At 44.6% G+C, this 16,098-nt stretch overlaps 1 protein-coding gene across 1 annotated transcript in view; it reads left to right on the forward strand.

Moving 5' to 3' along the window:
- The window catches only part of STK35 (serine/threonine kinase 35), a 35,975-nt gene extending 20,283 nt beyond the window's left edge, over positions 1-15,692 (forward strand). Inside the window, exon 3 of the mRNA XM_084646368.1 lies at positions 10,184-15,692. The gene's annotated coding sequence lies outside the window, so the exon portion shown is untranslated. The remainder of the gene's footprint in view (positions 1-10,183) is intronic.
- The last annotated feature ends 406 nt before the right edge of the window (positions 15,693-16,098 follow it).

The following is a 16,098-nucleotide window of genomic DNA, read 5'->3' on the forward strand; positions in this document are numbered from 1 at the left end:
TCACTCCTATTCCCCCTCGCTGCTGACAATCCCCGTGGCAAGAGACCCTGTGCAGCACTGAAATGAGGCATATTGCATCCCTAAAGATATGCATATACCTCTGTCCTTGGATCACACACATGGTGAGGAGGGAGTGGATCTCAGACTTCCTAGATCATCCCATCACAATCACAGCTTTGTGAAGCTGCTCTAGCTAATCCCTCCACCATTCAGTAGGGCTATATCTAGCACAGTGAATGCAACAGAAGTGCATGCAGATAACTCCCAGTGGCTGTTGCCAACTCCAGAGGGGCAGAGTTAAGGTTGCAGTGCTGTGTATCTTAACTGTTTATCCTGGTTTTCAGAGGTCTTTGTGTAGCCCCTCTCCACATTAGGGAAGGGCATGAGGCACCATGGGGTAACCTGAACCCTGGGTTAAACTCTTGGTCATTTAATTGTTCTTTTAAAAAAGTTTCTCCGCACCCAGCTCTTCTCCCTGCGCTGCCTCAAGCTCCTCTGCTATTATTAGCTTGGCCACAGAATGCACTGGCTGGGTGTTGGTACTTTCACTGTCTCTATCATCTACAGTGTCTGCCTGTCCAGCACAGCCTGCTCCGTCTTCCTCAGCTGTCCTCCCGATGGAGAGGCAGGCATCAGCATGGGACCCACACATTAAGGAGCTAGGGAGAGGAAGCAGGAATTGTGCTGGGAATAGCATGGAGTTAAGGGGGACATCTTTTGAAGGGAAGTATAGAAATTGGAGGAGGGCCATAAAGAAAGCTTGGTCTAGTGGTTAGGAGCTGGGACATGGGAGACCTGGGTTCAATTCCCTGCTCTGCAACAGACTTCCTGTATGACCATAGACCACATCGAGTCTCTGGCTTTCAGTTCTCCATCTGTAAAACTGAGGAAGAAAAACAACACTGGCCTAAGGTGTATTGAGGATAAATACGGTAATGACTGTGAGGTGTTACAGTGATAGGGGCCATGCAAGTACCTATAATTGGAGCTTTTGGGGGTGGTCTGCTGGAGCCCCCCACATAGTTCTGACTCTCCCTCCTTTCCAGCCCACTCTTGCTTGCACTGTTCCAGCACCCAGGATGACTGGGCCCAGGGCCTCCCACCTCCCAGTTGGGTGTCCTAACTACTGGACTGCAGTTATTCCCTCTCTCTGGCTCACTCACTATCATAGTCCAGAGACAGTCATTCCCATTCTCTCTCTCTAATCCAGGGGTTAGGGCACCCACATGGGAGGTGGGAAACCCTGGGCCCAGTCCCCCTGCTCTAACCACTCATTATCTACCTAGAGTGCAATAGCTTCTACAGGAGAGATTGGGGGAGCCCCGCATCAGAATATCCCATAGCTCAAGGGCTAGAGAACTCTCCTGAGGGGTGGGAGACTCTTGTTCTTTCTGAAGTGAGCCTGACTCTGACCACCTCTTCATCCAGCTGGCTTTCAAAGGGGAGCTAATCTGGTAGATGGCCTCTGAGTACGTGACTTAGGCAGTTGAATGCCTGTCATCTTGTAATTCATGCATCACTCTGTGGCTTAGGCTGGAGATAGGCGTCCAGTCACCTAGGGGGAGGCAGCAGTGCGTGTGCTCAGAGGCAGAAACACAGGTGCTTAGGGAAATTTTACTTGGAAAAAGTTAGGTGCCTGAGTGCGTTTAGGCAGCTACAGGATCATTGTTTCATCCTCCTTATCAGTCCTGGCACTCTCCTTTAATAATGCTGCAGGTGGAAGAGCAGCCACGGATCCAGCAATCATTCTCACAGCTGCACAGAATATGTAATTAATCTTTCAGAAAGTAGTTAGAGGCCCTTCTAAATTAGCTGAATTACTCAGGACGCATTGCACACAATATTAAACCCCCTTGACAGGTAGATAGTAGCACGATGCCCACTGATCATTCACAGCCTTCTGCCAGGGCAAGGTTCACACTTACAGCATGCATGGATGTCTCAGGTTCATTGTCCACAGCAGATCCCCTTGAACCACAGTCACTGTAACACCTCACAGTCATTAACGTATTTATCCTCAATACTCCTCAGGCCAGTGTTGTTGTTTTCCTCGGTTTTATAGATGGAGAACTGAAAGCCAGAGACTAGATGTGGTCTATGGTCATGACCCCCAAACTTGGACCACTGAGGCTATCTGCACCCTTCTGAGGTGCAGCAAATTTCAAGGCAAGCCACATAGATCTGTGGATTTTACAGCTTTGAGAGTCTACTTTTAAACAAGTGTTGTTCAGCCATAGCAGTAGCAGAGCTAGCATTCCACTCTAATCAGGAGGGCTCCTATTGGCGCTCAGGTGGAGCTCCTAGCCTTTGACTAGCACAGCAGTGAGAGGGGCTAGGTGAGGGAATGAGCCAATGGAGGAGCTGCTATGGCTGTTGTTAACATAATTACAAACAAATGTGAGGAGTGGTCTGACTGAAAAGAACACTGTGCAGGCAGGAGCATGTGGAATAGTGGGCAGGTAATGATTTGTTGGGATTTCAGTGCCCAGCAGAGGTTCTCTGTCACTGAAACTGACTTATTCCAGCAGACTAGACCACTCCTTACACTACCTCAGCTGTCAGCCTCTAATTCTCATCTTCATTCTGAGAAAGGAGTGGAGAGGTTCACTTCTCCCCTGGAGTTTGTCCGTTGAGTGTCTTGACCGTTTTCTGGGGACTCGTTGCCTGTTCACCAATCACATTAGGATGAAGTGAGGTGGCTGTTTTTCCTCCTGCCTCACAACATGCCATCCATGGACACCCATTGATCATTTCTATGCAGAGTTGCTCAGAGACACCTTTAATCTCCTCTTTGATTTTCTGCTCCTCAGTCCCGCTGTCTTGTGCCAAGTATGGACTGGGATACCATTTCTGTGGGTCTATCCATGGAGAACTCCTGCAACATTTCTCTTGTGTCTGTCTTCATATGCTTTTTTTGCTCCCAGTTTGCAACTCTTGGCATAGAAATTTGGTGTCTATACACTGACCAGCATCTCTCAGCCAGAAATTCACCCGCTCTCTCGACCTTACTGTAGTCCTTTCCATAAGATCAGTAGCCCCTATCTGTTCTCTGATCCTCTAATTATAGCAGTCACAGCTGAGCCCCATTCTCTTTAGAGGCTAATTGTAGCTGTGTGGATCTAGTTTCAGAGGCACTCTCAGAGAGTTGGTAAAGAAAGTAAGGCCTAAGAGGTAGTTGCTAATTACCATGTATTCCAACAGCTGTGTTCTGCTCAGGGTTTCCTTCAGCTAATTGAGAGTTCTAATGGGTCTCTGTCCTAATGAGCACAGTTTACTGAACTAGGTGCTGAAACAGACTAACCCAAACGCACACCACCATTGGGGAAATGCCTCTTGAGGGCCAAATGCATAGGAAGGGAGGGGGAGGGATCTCACAAACAAGCTTTTTGCTTTAAAACAAAAGGTCTGTTCTCATCTATCATCCCCTCATGTTCAAAACTAAATTGCTTAGGTCTTGATCCCTCTACAGTGAGGAGCACAATCTTCGGGTCTCCTGTGGTACCCTTGCATACTCTGCAGCTCTCCAGCTGCAACAGAAATGAGGACACTTAACAGTGACTGGCATTCTAGTAGCTGAGATCTCTAGACACTTCCAGTCTCTTAATAAAGGTGGCTTGCTAGTCATCAACAACAAACTGAGCTGGAGAGGAAGAAAGGAAGGATTATATTCCCACTGTCCCTTTAGGAAAGAAGCAGTTTAATGACTGTCTTTGAGGACAGGAGACTGGTACATCTACACTACAGTGACACAGCTGCAGCTTCACCGCTGTAGTGTGCACACTTACTACAACAACAGAAGGGGTTTTTCTGTCACCATAGTATTTCCACCCCTTGAGAAGCCGTAGCTAGGTAGATGGAAGAATTCCTCGGTTGACCTACAGATGTCTGTGTTGGTGCTTAGGCTTGCTTAACTATGTATCTTGGGGTGAATTTTTCACCACTGTCAGCAATGTAGCTAAACACGTAGACCAGGCTTCTGAAAGCAAACAAGCTAGTACTATCTCCAGAGCTGAAGGTCCAGCCACAATGCAAGGCAAAATGGAACTGGTTTCCCCTACAATGCTGTCTCACCAGCTTCTTGACCTTCAGGGAGCACCCTTTCAGAGGGATTGGGGGTTGTGGCCAGAGAACAGGAGACTGCTGGTTTTTCCTTACTCCTCCCATCTACTTTCCATTCCCTCAGGAGAGAGCTTTAGAATTTTTACAGTTGGGTGAGGGGTTATAATCGGCCAGTCAAACCAGGATTAGCAAACAGCACCTTGCATATCAGGATTACAAACACCTAGGTAAGGAAGCAAGCAACCAACCCCAAACTCTTACCCCTTTAAGGGCCAAATAAATTCCTCCAAATAAAGCTCACTTCAGGGTTCCATAAAAAAGGTGACCTACCTCAGACCAAAGCAAAATGCTCCCATGTGTCTTGTTTCAGTATGGCCCCAAGAACACACAGCCCCCACTTTGCCTTCAGCTCTCTGCTCATTCCCTCACTTACTGCTCTCTTCCTCTTTCCTAAGGAATTCAATAATTCCCCACAGCTGGTCCCACTGCCCTTCCACCCTCAGGGTGGGGGCCTATACAAGCTATCACAGTGGTGAATTCATTGTTGAGCTGTTGGCTATGGTCCAGTCCTATCTGGTATTAAAATATAACAAAGGAAGGCCATTAATTTTAAATTAATTAACTTAAACAGCCTTAGTACCTTTGAACAAAGTCGCACAAATAACCTGCAGGCCGGTGAAGAGCAGTCTTCTGTTTTGTCTTTCATTTGTGAGTTCAGTTTTAAAGTGCTAGATTGACAGTCTTGGAGAAAAAAAAATCCCTATCCTCAGAACAGACCAAGATCCAGATTGCTAAACAAAAAGATCTCAACCCTGATCTGGAGGGACCTTTTGAGGGGTGAAAGGATGGCTCATCCCATCTCTTCCCTGATCAACATGACTACAATTAATGCCACATGTTGCTTTTGTGGTTGGATGCTTGTCTCCTGGAAACTGGTTTGAAAAAAACATACTCACATCACACAGGTCCCAGACATCCACTAGCCAATAATGACTCTTGCTCACTACCAACTTGAGCTGGATTCATTAGCCTTTAGCCATTGTTAAACTTCACAAAACCCCCTTCATGTGCTTGGGCCTGGGGATGGCGTTCAGGAAACTCCATAAAGGATCACAGAAATGTAGGGCTGGAAGGGAGCTCATGAGGTCATCAAGGCCAGCCTTCTGTGGGGGATGCAGGATGAAGTAAACCTGGACCAGCGGTGACAGGAGTTTATCCAGCCTGTTCTTAAAAACCTCCAGCGATGGGGATTCCATAGCCTCCCATAGACGCTTGTTCCAGAGCTTAACTGCCCTAATAGTTCTAATGACCCATAACGTAGTTGAAGACTTATCAGGTCCCTTTTTTTTTTAAACCCTTCCTCATAGGTCAGGTTTTCTAAATCTTTTATCATTATTATAACTCTCCTTTGGGCTCTCTCCAGTTTGCTCACATCTTTCCTAAAATGTGGTGCCCGGAATTGGACACAGTGCTCCAACTGAGGCCCCACCACAGCTGAGTAGAGCAGGACACCTCCCGTGTCTTACATACAACACTCCTGTTAATATACCCTAGCATGATATTAGCCTTTCACAACTTCACATTGTAGACTCAGAATTTGTGATCCATTGTAACCCCCAGATCCTTTTCAGCAGTACGACCCCCTAGCCAGTGAGTCCCCATTTTGTAGTTGGGTATTTGATTTTTCCTTCTTAAGTGGGGATTTTTGCACTTATCTTTACTGAATTTCATTTTGTTGATTTCAGACCAATTCTTTAATGCGTCATGGTTATTTTGATTCTAATCCTGTCCTCCAAAGTGCTTGCAGCCCCTCCCATCTTGGTGTCATCTGCAGATTTTAGAAGCATCCTCTCCACTCTATTATTCAAGTCAGTAATGAAAATACTGACTAGTACCAGACTCAGGCCAGACCCTTGAAGGACCCATTAGATACCCCTTCCCAGTTTGACAGCAAGCCCTTGATAACTACTCTTTGAGTACGGCCTTTCAACCAGTTATGCACCCACCTTCTAGTAATTTCCTTTAGACCATATTTCCCTAGGTTGCTTCTGAGAATGCCATGTGGGACTGTGTCAGAAGCTTTACTAAAATCATGCTATATTACATCTACTGCTTCCGCCCTCTTCCCTCATCCAGTAACCCTATCAGAGAAGGAAATTAGGTTGCTTTGTTTCTGTATACACTTAAGCAGCATGATGTAGAACCTAGCAAACTAAGATAGTGATTAACTCCCTCCCCCACCTCTTCCGTGCCCTTTCGTCCCATGCAGGGGAGATAATGTGATTAATGTGAGAATCTGCAGGTTAATCTCTGCCTCCCCCACATTAGTAAGAACGCTCTGCTACCGAAAATAACTGACTCATGCTCTTTGCAGGACTGCCCCCATGCCATCTCCCACTAATTCAGTGTGACCTGTGCCATGTGCTGGGCACTGTGAACAAGAACTCCCAACTGCATGCACCAGGTCTTGGTGTAGTAATTGATATGCTGTTGATGCCCTCTTGAACATTTTAGCTAATTAAGACTATAAGTGTCATCAGTGGCGGGATTAAAAACTCTTGCACCTACCCCCTCAAAACAGTGTGCATCAGTTCAGCTCTCCTTTTGTCAAAAAGAAAAGGAGTACTTGTGGCACCTTAGAGACTAACCAATTTATTTGAGACTAACACGGCTGTTACTCTGAAACCTTTTGTCTAAAGTTATTTTGGGAAACTTTGAAGTTGGTGAAATCTCTCAAATACTTCAAATGCGGGATCTCTTCTGGAAATGCTCTGGTTCCAGTGAAACTCAAACAGAAGAGCCATACGAACCTGCTTATGAGGCTGCAGCATAAGAGAAACAGTCTGGAAATTTTCCTGTGTAATTTCCTTTAAGAAACATGCTCCTGATGTTCCAGGTGCCTTTGCCCATGGCAGAATGCTTTGTCTTTGTAGTGAAAGTTTATCTGGTCAATCCGCTAGCACACTATTCTGATTAGCATCTCTCATCTGTACTCTCCTAGAAAGCATAGTTAATAAATACATTCCCATTTCACTGCTTCAAGCCAAGGTGGATAAAAATAGATTAAACTGATTTATTTAAATATATTTATTTAAAAAAAATCAACCTATTAACATTTGACAACCTACATTAAGGCCTAAATTTACTCTAATCTATTAAAATAAAAAAATTCAAGCTGTACATGTTTTCTGCCAAAATTTTAAAGAAAGTCAGCACTGAATTGCTGGAAGGTCACTGGCTAAGCAGCTGGAACCAGAGTTTGTTGAAGTGCTAAACCGGTTTTTGTCAGTAGTAACCTCTACGACAGCAATAGAGAATATTTTCTTCATTTCAGTTTATTCAACTAAGTTAGTTCAATGACTAGTTCTTTCAAAGTTAAGAAACCAATTGGGAATTGAAAAAGCAGGAAGGCTTTTTTCCTCTTCCAATCAAAGACTAAAAACTAGGTGTGAGAACATAAGATCTACTAGTTCTAAAATCCTGAAAGACATGATGACCAGAAACAATCACTTCAGTTCACAAACTGCATATAATACTTCCTTTGTTTAATAAATCAGTTGGTTTTAAATGCAAAATATGTTTTGATAAACTCCTCCACCCCCCCACCCCCCCCCCGCTTAAGCACATTTGAGGTAGTTTTATTTAATTAAAAAAAAAACGTTTCTGCACATTAAATTCCAGTTTCCCATCCAAATAGAGCTTGACACTAATCACAAGTTTAAAAATATCTAGTAAATAAGTATCATTCAGAATTTTAACATAATAAAAAAGTGAAAATTAAGAATCTGAATAAATTATGTTAAGCTATATGACTGCTTAAATAAATGTGTCTAGATACAATGTGTTGTCCTTGTAAGCAAAAAGAAATAAAAATTTAGTGTAAAGACTATATTTAGTTGCAAGACAACATGTTTTAATAGTTACCAGTGAGAATCAACTTTTCTTTAAGATAATCTTATTTTGCATTTGTATTTTTTAGTTAAAATTGATTTAAATCGAGGCTTCCTGCTTGCCGATTTAAGTCATGATTAAAGCTGAGTGATTTAAATTGGTTTGATTTTAAATCAATCCACTCTGCTTCAAGCACCAGGAGAGGAGGTTTCTTTCTTTAAGAAGTTTACTCTTTAACAAGATTTCTTAGTACATAAACGGATTTCAGTGATTTTCTGGGACGTAACCATCTTTCCTCAACAGGTTAATTCTGTCATTATTAAGTCAGCAGCACTGTTTTAGTGGGGAACTGATTTCACTCATTGGAGGGGGGAGTAAACTCCCATGTACTTCACTGCCACCATACCCAGAGTTTGTCTTGGAGAAATGTAGCTTGATGGGATTAGCCAAACAAAAGCAAGGCCCTATACCACACATGACATTTCTCCGCTTGTCCGTATAACTTTTGAACACTGCACTGGATCAATTCCAAGATTTCAGAGAGTGGTGCAGAATGAAGGGATGCAAGGAGCTCCTGATACACGCAGTGAGCTTGATCTACAATTAGGGTTTGCCAGTTTTGGTTGGATGTATTTCTGGAGATATCACATGACAGTCTTTAATTAAAGATTAATCTTTAATTTCTGGAGACCCCAGGACAATGCTGGAGGGTTGGCAACCCTACTTACACCAGCAGCAAAGGGTGTCAGCCTCTAGTATTACTGGCTGAGCAAAGTGAGATCCTACATTCAACATGATGGCATTTCTCTGTTGGGATGTAACATAACTTTTGAACACCACATCCAATCAATTTCAGAATGTCAGGAAATGCACTTGGCATCGGGTTAGTGCAGACATCAGCTTATGGGAGGACTAGACAGGTGTACGCAATGAACTTGGCCTGCAGAAGCAACAAAGCGTGTGACCTCTAGCGACTAGTTACAAGTCAAACATGGAACGAAGGCATATGAACCTTCTCAAGTTGCCAGTCTAGCCCCTTCGAAACTTGACTCCCCATTCTGCTCTGTAAGTCCCATGAGTGAGCTAACTAGCAGACCATAGCAATTAGCACGCAGAGATGGAATCTAACATCCCTGAGAGTTAACATTCACAGCCAATAAGAAACAGTCTCTGCTCCTCTTGAGTTTCTCAATGTGTGTACAGCAAAGGGGATTTTTTTAATTGCCTCCAGCACAACTTGAGAAGCCTAAGATGCTTTCTCACTGTTAGTGAATTGAAGACGTTCATATCTGAGTGCGACATCCACACTGTTTCTCCTTTAGTTGGACATGTGTACACACAGTTGAAAGTGTTTTTAAATGGGCATGCTCATGAGCATATCATATGGAGCCTCAGGAAAATGTGCTTTCATGTCTTAATAGATACTCATCCAGCACACCATGGCAGACCTCTTTTAGGATGTAGCTACATTATTTAAATATAAATGTAGTGTTATCCATGGTTAAGTGACTGATCTCAGTGATCGAACACAGTTTGGGCACGTATAAATAGCATGTTGCCAAGATTTATACATTGATTATATATGTTTTGATTATGTTTTGGAGAAGGAAAACAACATTCTGAGGTCCAGACCTGCTATAGCCAGTCCTGGATCAGTGACAAGAACATTGCTAGGCTGCGGGATGTGTGAGTTTTAAAGACAAATATTTCAGACTAATCAGGACTGGAAACAAGTACTTATATACTTAAATCTCTCTGCAGTGGTATCTACAGTCAATTCCACCCATGGTCAGTTACAAGTATCTGATCTCAGAATCCATTCACTCTATTACCATTTTACTTTTCCCTTCCCAGTTGAATTCGTCTGATTTATTTTTTTTTAAGCAACTACTGGTTTATGGCATTAGAAGCCATTGCTTTACAGTAGATGAAAGCAAACTGGAGTAGCTGATTCCAGTCGGTGTGAAGCCTTAATCTCCAATTCATACAATCTTTCAGCAACTGGCAGGTAAAAATGGTGCAAGTGAAATGCCGGGAGGTGGGAAAGCAAGGTAAGCAGAATGAGAGGATTTGAAAGGTCCAATATCTCTCACTGTGTCAGGGCGAGCCATTTTGGCCGGCCAGCCAGCCAGTGGTGAGGCTTTCAGGACATTACATTTTTCCAGGTACAGCCCCTAGACCAGTGAGTGAAACAATGGCAATATCTGATCTCTGGTTTTTATTTTTTTTCTAGGTTTATTTACCAGGGACCTACAATCTCCATTATTTACATGCACAGAGGGAAGCAGATGGTATTGAAGATCACCTGACAACAGGATCTCTGGCAATGGGATCTCTGGTTTGTTTTGGGTTTTTTGGTCATGTGAGATTTCAGAAGGGCTGCAAGGATTCTGCTCATTTGGTTACAAGACTATTGAATGAGGTCAAGAAGAACACGTTTCTCTTCCCCCCACCTCCCCACTCCTTTCCCCCACCGTTTCAGCCTTGTTACTCAACTAGAATGCTACAGGTTCTTCTGGGAAAGACCTGTGTCTTTTTACCAACACTGATTGGAATTAAAATCTCTGCAAAGCATTCCCTCAACTGCTGACAAGTACCAAGGCTCAAAGTCAGGATGTGCCCGAGTTTGTTTTTTAAAGTTAATATTCTTTCTCCAGGGGAGAGAAGCTCACTGGGCTTGCTCTGTAGTTGGGAGATTGTAGAAAAAGTAAGGTCTTTGAAGCCCCATGTTGGAAACAGACAGTCATGTGGCTCAGAACCAGATGGCTCCTTAACAGGCAGGTGCTGCCCAGGCGATAAAGCAAGTGACATTAGAGTAGGGTAGCAAAAATAACAAGATGGAAAAGAAATTGATTAGGCAAGATTGGTGCTGTAGTGGAAAGAGCTCCCCACCCAAATAAAAAAAGTCATCTGTGGAATTTGGCAACTGAGAGCCTAATTCTGTAATGGGCCTGTGGAGTGGATGGGACAGATTTTCAGGTGATCAACTGAACTGTAGGGTAGATGTATGTGACAAAAGCAGAAAGTAACTGAAAAAAAGATCTGAAGTCACTTGTTCCAAACCTCAGCTGTGAAGGATTTGGTAGTATTGGAGGTAGGGGCCCTGACAGCTAGTCACTCACTGTATGATTTCAAGGCTCCTGCAGAAGACCGTTTGCCCTTTGTGTGATAACTGTGGCCTACAAAGGGCAAAGAGAAGGCTGGTCAGGCTTGGGCACTGAAGTTATGCCTCAGCAGGATGTAGGGGTAAGGAGGTGGGACTCACAAGCTGAGCAGTTAATACTTAGTTTCCTGGCCTGCATTTGGAGCAGCACTGACATTCTGGGACTGACTCTGTGTGATGGTTTTGGTAGCTCTTTAGACCTTGCTCGATGTAAAGCACAGCATCCTTCTTACCCTGTGATTTCTTAAACATGATAGAAATGTCTTCCCAAACCATTACAAACCTCTGCTGGAATACTGGTCTAGGAGGCATGAGTTGTGCTTCCAGACTAAATCTCTCTCACCCAGTTACCCAAGTATTCCACTGTCATTGTGGTAGGATGTGACTGGCTTCACAATTAGAGAAGGGCCCTGCTGACCTAATCATACAGGATCTTTACAGTACTAACATGCCTGCTGTCTGTGCGGACACTTCAGTCTTATTTCTCTTCATTGACATTTTTGTGCACCCACTTGCTACTTGTCTGTCTATTCAGTATGCTGTACAATCCCATAAAAGTGAATGAGAATGCAATAACTCCATTAGGGCTAGATTAAGGATGGTGTCTAGTTTGTTTGTTTTTTAAACCTGTAAGCCTTGACACCTCTGCTGAGGTTGAATGCAGTGACCAGAGAAGATTTGGGTGGCACCTTACCAGGAAGGTTGTGCTGTGCATTAGGGGAATAGCAGAGCAGTAGCATATAGTTGTAGTTATGTGCTTCCCCCCACCTGATTGAACACCTTGTGTTTTGAAGGTTTCACACAGATATAGTAACCAGCATAGCACAAGCCCAGGAATGGGACCCAGTCCCTCTTTCCTGCACCCCCACTGAGATGCTTCTCTGTGCTGTGATGAGCCACAGCCAGACCTTGAATACTCTCACTTCTTCCCAAGATGGTTATTTGGGGTTAGGACGTTTGGGTTTGGTTATCAACCACAGAGGACTGTCTGGCTTTGTAACTCCTCAGTTCAGTTTGGTTAGTCTACATTCAATTCCCAGCTTAGCAGGGTGCTGTTGTAGCAGCCTCTAGGATACCTCCCCGCTCTGGAGTAACAAAGGGGTGGATTTTCTCACTACTGGAAGCCCCTCATCAGTCACATGGTGCATTGAAACATAACACAGGCTTACGTGCTGTTCTGCCCAAGTTGTTTTTCCATCCTCCTTGCTGTTTTCCTGACCCATGTTCTTTAGAAGCACCCCAATACTCCTGCACTCTTGTTCACAATAGAACTTGTCTTCCATGTGACTGTCTACATCAGGCGGCCAGCTGCTTCCTCCAGGCAGAGGCTCCTTCCCCCAAGTCCAAGACTGTATTAACTACACCTGTCTCAGGATGAGAGTCTCAAGCTTGTATTTCAACGCTCTTTGGGCACTTAACCCACGCTAGCTATGCACGGATAGGACAACTGACAGCAGAAGCCATGCTCTAATAGCAAGGCTATTCAGTACAGCTTTGCAACTGTTGGCTGCTATAGCTACATCCATGGCTAGAACTGCTAGAGAACAGAAGACCTGCTCTTACTGTGTACGCTCACACATGCCTTCCCTGCCAGAAAGAAGCCCAAGGGGGATGTTATGGCACAGAAGGCAACTTCCAGGCAGACTCCTAGGAGAGCTGCTTTGACTTAGATAGCGCTTGTCTCAGAACTTTCCATTTAAGCTGCTTACCACCTCCGGTGATATTTAAGCCATCACCTCCCAGAGGCTTCCAATTCTGGTACGCCCTCAGAGGCTGTGTGCTCTCTCCAGCACTGCTGTATGTGGTGGGTAGGCAGATTTCAGACAGAGTGCCACTTGCTTCAAGTCCTCACCCGTGGAGGAATCCTTTTTGTTGGATATCCATGAGTGCCTCCTTCCCCTCTCTTGAAACTTCAGTGAAGACATGACTACTCCCCTACTTAAATGCACTGCTGGCAGAGCATGTGGCTAGCCACCTGGTTAGTGTAAAGTCACCCTCTCAGCCCTGCCATGACTTCAAGCCACCTTCAGATCTCACGTTGCCACTTCAGCTTTTGCATTGCAGATGTGTTTTTAAAACAGCTTGATGTTAGCTAGATAGACCGTAGTGCCTTATAGTATTTAGAAAACATTTTGGAGGAAGAGTTCTAGGGCTGCTAGCCTTTGGCCAGTTGGGTCATTTCCCCTTTAGTTTCTGTCAGTCTAAATATGCTTCTCTCCTTTGATTGCCTGCCGATGATGGCTTTGCTGCAGAGTGCTCTAAGTTCCCTAGAATAGTGAGGCAGTCATACAGTTTACAGGTAGTGGTGTCTCACCACACCTCACCTCTGAATCCTCTGGGCCCTGTCCAGACTCATCCTAGAGCAACAGCAGCTAAAGCGGGAATTGCTCTAACCTACAGCTTTTGCAAGGACATAAAGCTTTCTGGGAAGGGGCATCTCTTTCCTTGTGCTTGACATCATCTGTCTGCCCAGCTCCTCCACCTTACTGCTGCTGCCTGAAACGTCTCACCCATCATATACATTTTTGGCATTAGGCTTTACAGCTGGGGAAATTCTAGCTTCTGGGAAAAGGGAGACTAAGGGGGAGGCTTAGGACTGCCTGGTCTCTGCAGCTCATATTCATACAAGAGCGTCTCCTGATTTCTAACTGACCACGCTTGATACTGAACTTAAAAACTGACACTGGAGGGACAACTCTAGCTGTTACAAGGTCTAACCCTAACCAGAGTGGGGGCGAGTTGAGGGCTCCTACCAAGGAAGTTCCACTGAGATTGAGGCTCGCTCTCACAAGCCAGGTTTTTGGTAGAACAGATGACATGGCCCTGTCCATGTTATAGGATTGTATTAAAATTGTTTACTTCTAAATATCCTGTTTACAGTGGGAGTGAGGGGAAGTAGCCACATTTCTGGAGGACTTCGAAATGCGTTGGCTACACCAACCTGCACTGGAGGTCGGCACCTCCAGCATCGCACCAACACGGGGTTGGCTGTAATACCACCAATGTGAGGAGCGGGGCGCCAAGATAGGCTCAATAGGCTGGTTAGAGAAGGGGTCGAACTAGCTTCCCCCGCGTTCTCCTGCTGCTGTGTTTAAGGTTCAGAGGGGCTAGTGACAGCTAGACAGTGGTCCCCCTTTAGTCTTCCTTTACTCCTCAGGATCCAGCTCCTTAACATATCAGGAGGCTCCCAGAGCCTTCGTGGAGCAATAAGAGACTTTAACAAAAGTTACCATCTTTGTGGAATTCCTCATTTGTGTAAATCTTCTCCATATGCAGTATCTACTCTGGGTTTAAGCCTGCCCAGGGACATGGTGCAGCTACAAAGAGAACAACCAGCTACAATGGGGGCAAAAATCCAAACATACTAAGTTTAATTTACAGAGGCCATGATAGTGGGGAACACATTGCTGCTTTGTTTGGTTTCCTCCTCTAAACACACTGCCAAAGCATGTTAGGCAAAACCCTTCCCAGGTGCTACTGGTGTTACTGTTGCTTTAACACTTTGTTTTAAAGCTAGTCTTCTTTTCCCTCTGGAGTTGAGTTGGTGCCCTTCAGAGATTTTTCTCTAGAAAGCTAATCAAGCACTTACCCCATTCTTCAGCATCCACCCCTACATTGTCATCTGTAGGTGGATCTAGACCATGCTGCTCAAATTCCCCTCAAGCTGTGTACTGCACATTGCATTGCAGCCAACCAACTTTCTTGGAGACACTGGTCTTTGCACTGAAGCAATTCAGATTTGAGGTTTGGCTGCAGTACCCTGGAGCTGGACCTTGTATTTTTTCTGATGCTTGGCAACACTAGTTTGTGTGGCTGAACAAAGCAAATTACTTGGCGTTCACATTTATCCATTCCTTCCATGTTGCAAGCAATACATCTGCTGCTGGCACCTCTGGCTATAGTTCCTGGAAATCACTGCATAGGCTGTTCTGTTTGCTACACTACAGTGCTAGCTATTTCCTATGTGAACTGGTGCCTGCTTACGCTGGGCTGCCCACTTCCAGTGTAAACATTTGACTGCAGTGTGAAATGACAGTCCGTCACTTTCCTGAAACCTCCCGTGACAAAGCAGTTACACCATTCCAGTCTAAAAGCATTTTCACACTTTTCAGAGTCGAGGGGGAAGGGAGACAGGGTGAAAAGGACAGTAGAAAGTGGCCTCTTCTAACTGCAACGTGACAAATTCCATCTTTCTGCAGTTTGCCATCTCAATGCTTTTAACTCTAAGGTGTGGCTCCCAGGGGGATTTGTGGTTGGATATTTAATGCATCTTCTCTGCTGAACGAGGTAGAGTGGGAAGGCTTAAACCCAGACTCCAAACTAAAGTTAGTTCATGATACTAGTTGTTAAATCTGTATTTTTCTTTTTTGCACAGAAGCTGGTAATCTAGGACCTATGTGTGAACTTTATATAAATATTTTTTGTACTTGGTTTACTTGGGTTGGTATGAGACGTATTTAAGTTCCTTGAACACTGTGGATACCCTGATGTGTATGAATGGCAGAGGCGTTGTAAATTAAGATTCGTTTGTGTGAATAAAGCTGTTTGATGGGGTTGAAAAGCCATACTCAATTTGAAACGTGAGTTTTGTTTCTTTGTTTTCAGCCTTCCAGCTGCAACACATTGTTAAGAGAAGGGAATCCTTGGAGCAGCAGCATACACCATGCGCTCAAAGAACTGCAGGGGCCGGGTCAGGCTTGTTCTTTGATTTCCCCTTAGGGAGGCTTCCAGCATCGAGCTCCAGCAGAGAAATGGCCAAGGAGTTAAGACATGAACTGTGAAGTGAAAGAACCTGCAGCTCCTCTCTCCAGAGAAAGTGGTGGGGAGAGGGGAAACAGGAGTGAGGGCAAGACAGGAGCAAGGCTTCCCTTCCTCCTCTGTCCTGTTACAACCACTGCTATTTCCAGCCTCCCCCCAGATCTTGCCAAGGTCTTACAGCAAGGAGGGACAAGAGCTTACAGTATATTGCTGATATGAAAGCAAGC

Source organism: Lepidochelys olivacea (genome assembly GCF_965140295.1).
Source record: "Lepidochelys olivacea isolate rLepOli2 genome assembly, chromosome: 13".
Taxonomy (NCBI): Eukaryota; Metazoa; Chordata; order Testudines; family Cheloniidae; genus Lepidochelys; species Lepidochelys olivacea.